Raw genomic sequence first — 3,473 nt, 5'->3', positions numbered from 1 at the left:
CCATTGGTGCGAAGATACGGCGGTACAACTGGAGAGGGAATTTCATCTCTGTATCTTTGAGCTGTCAGCGTACCGTTCACTACAAGTCTTGTGCGGTTTCCTCCACAAAAACCTCCCCAAACCATTACATTACCACCCAAATCTGTCTACTTCCGTCGCACAGAAACCAGCAAAACGCTCCCCACGTCTTCTCCAAACACTGGTTCTTCCATCAGCAAATTTCTAACTAAAAGGAGACTCATCACTGAACAGTACCAGTCTTGCAACCTTAAGCTCAAGTGAACCTGTGCCAGATTCCGTCACGAGGTCTTATGTCGATCTGTTAGTTCTGTCCCTTTGTAAGGTCTTCTGGCTCTTAAACCGCAATGCTTCAGTCGGTTTCGCACTGTCTGAGGGCTAATCCTACTCCCTAACGCATCGTGAGCAGAATCTACCGCAGTTAAAAATCTGTTTCGCAGATGGAGCAAACGGATTTGACGATTCTCCCTAACTCTAGGTCTTCCACTGTGGGGCTGGTCATCAGTAGATACAGTGGTTTGGAAAAGTCTCCAGAGAAGGCTTATTGTCTTCTGAGATTTTCCAACTGTCGCTGCAACTGCGTTCTGGGACATTCTTGCTTGGAGCATCCCTACGGAACGCTCACATTTATCTTTGGACAAACAGGGTATTTCAAAAAAAAACGCAGAAATTTAACATAATTTTAGATTTTCCTTGAGCACTAATGACAAGGATTTTCTACGCCGAGAATTGTACAGATACAAGTGGTCTGACTTTCTCGAGCAAGGGCTTTTTCCTATTGTGCTCACATAGAGTTTAAAGGTGTTACGCTTGAATGATCAGGGTTTTTTCATCAGACTTGAACGTTGCTTAGGTCTCCTACATAGGGCATTTTGTTGTAAAAGTTTACGTTCAAATCTAAGTAAAACAACTATATTTTAAGATATATACCTTTCTTTTTTTGTTCAGAATATATGACTCTTTAAAAATTTACTTTCAGCATCTTAAAATTCATCAAACTGTCGAAAACATTATCTGCCAACGTTGTGAACATTTCTACTGTAGGATTTTTGTAAAACATTCAACGATATTATATTTTTCTATTGAATAAAAACCTATACCATTCAGAAAAGTCAAATATGCTCATAACAGTCATTACTGATCAATAGGTAGGGAACATGGCGGTGCTGGCCTGTCAAGACGGAATGCTTACTCCTCTATCATAGATTCCATCTGATTCTGCCTATTTTTTCCCAGAGTTTAATACCTTTGACATAATTTGTTTTGTTTACTGGATTTATGAGATTAGTCACATGAGGTTTCCATATATTCTGATTAATTAAATTTAGAAATTGATGCTCAGTCATCATACTATAAATTAACTTACGTTAATGGCAAATGTATATGAGTGGGGAGGGGGTTCTTTTCTTGGGGAAATTCTTCAAAACATATTCAAAACAGTTTCAGGAATGTATTTTGCAAAGATCGATTTTTAAACAAAACGATGGATTAAATGTTTAAACACCTCCAGTGTACTCGATCTCACCTCTGATATATTCAAGGTCCATGTTTGCTGTGCTCAAGGTAGGTATTATTTCAGTAGGTTTATGACCTATATAACTGATCAATACCTTTATTTTTTGTTAAACTTTTCATATATTAACAACGTTTATGCAAGAAAAATTCATTATCGTCTTCGAAATGATGATAGCAATCATTATGATTCTAAACCAATGCTACTAATTTTTTTGTTATCAGAATTTTATCATTGGAATGATGCTAAGATTTTTAGTTTATCATTGGTATAAAGATTATATTTTAAAAAGTAAAAATTGATTAAATATACAAGTAGTTAAAATCAATAAAAACTGTTACAAGGAATATATAAACTCAGCATTCCTTAAAGTTAATGTTGGTTGTGAGTTATTTTACTCAGAATCGCATTTGCACGGATATACATGTATGGTTGTTTCAACCAGGTACAATGTAATTGATTCATTCTTTAAATAGTAATTTTATCTTCGAAAGTCCACACTAATTTATTAGTTGAAATAATAAGCATATTTACCATATAAGTAGATTAACTTAACATTTAAACTACACTCGTTTGGTAACAAATACACATGTTTTATGCCAAATAGATTCGTGTTATTAGAATATTGATTTAAAACAGGTAAGTGCATAAAAATGTTTTTATTAATTATTTTTTTTATCGATTGTTTATTTATATTCTAGCACCTGAAATTAGAATTATAGAATAATAGAATAATATCAGTGCAAGGAAAAGATCGGAGGCATTCCGAGTAAGTCGTTCATCTTACGTTCAACGTTCGTTTACTGTTCACTTTGCGTTTGCGCTCCATTCGCGTTCTGCGTTCATTCACAAATCACACATCGTTCACCAAATTGTGTTCAGCGTTCGCACATCGTTCACTCTTCGTGCGCTCTGTATTTGTTCATCGTTCTTTCGTTCACCGTTCAGGTGGGAAAGTAGAATGTTTCAGGGACTTTCATATTATAGATTACATCAATTTGATTGATTGATTGTGTATTGTTAAACTTCCATCTCGAGAATTTTTCACTCATATGGAGACGTCACTGTATGCCGGTGTAGGGCTTCAAATATTGATCTTTACTCGGCACTTAGGGTCATTGAGCAGTGAGGGATCTTTATCGTGCCAACGCCTGCCGCTGCAAGGGGCCTCGGTTTTTAAAGTCTCATCCGAAGGACCCGCATCTTTCACTTCAAAGTGCCGAGCGCATGGCGAAGGAACAGTTGCTATCGACTAGGTCAGTCGCAGCCGAGAAACGAACTCACGACCTCCTGATCACGAAGCGAGCGTTCTACCGACTGCGCTACCGTGAACGGTAACATCAATTTGAAAACATAAATATATAATGTCACAGTACCCATTATTGCCGAAAAATACCACATTTTTGTTTGTCACATCCAAAATATAAGCTTATTTGAAATAATTTCTAAACGTATCTCTGCAATGTTCATTCAATTAAAATGACATATATTTTTCATTTGAAAAAAAGTCCGTCTTGACTTACTTTCTGGCTAAAAATAACCCCCGTCCATGACCTTCGACAAACAGGAAGTAGAGTACCCATTATTGCCGCTTATATCTTTTCCTCGTTATTCGCAAACTAATCGCAGAATAAACCAATCATTTTTAAATTCGTGACAATAAAAGACAGAACAATATCTTAAATGTAAAATTATTTAATTAAAAAAGCAATTTTAATGTTTTATTTTGATTTTTGGTGACCTATTTTTTTTTATGTTGCTCCCACCTCGTGTGCAAAAATAAACATTCGGAGGAACATGTGCCTTGCAGCCTTATCGTTACTGCACAACTATTTTTCCAAGTGGACGCAGTATTATGACAGATAATAGAAAGAGAAGTATAGGCCTCATCGGATGCAGAGCTTAGGCAAACACTTTTTAACCAGTTTTTGCGTATACTTTG

The sequence above is a fragment of the Saccostrea cucullata genome, unplaced genomic scaffold (genome assembly GCF_032062105.1).
Source record: "Saccostrea cucullata isolate Sc308-1 unplaced genomic scaffold, CSIRO_AGI_Scuc_v1 ctg1591, whole genome shotgun sequence".
NCBI lineage: Eukaryota > Metazoa > Mollusca > Bivalvia > Ostreida > Ostreidae > Saccostrea > Saccostrea cuccullata.
This window is presented reverse-complemented; position numbering follows the sequence as displayed.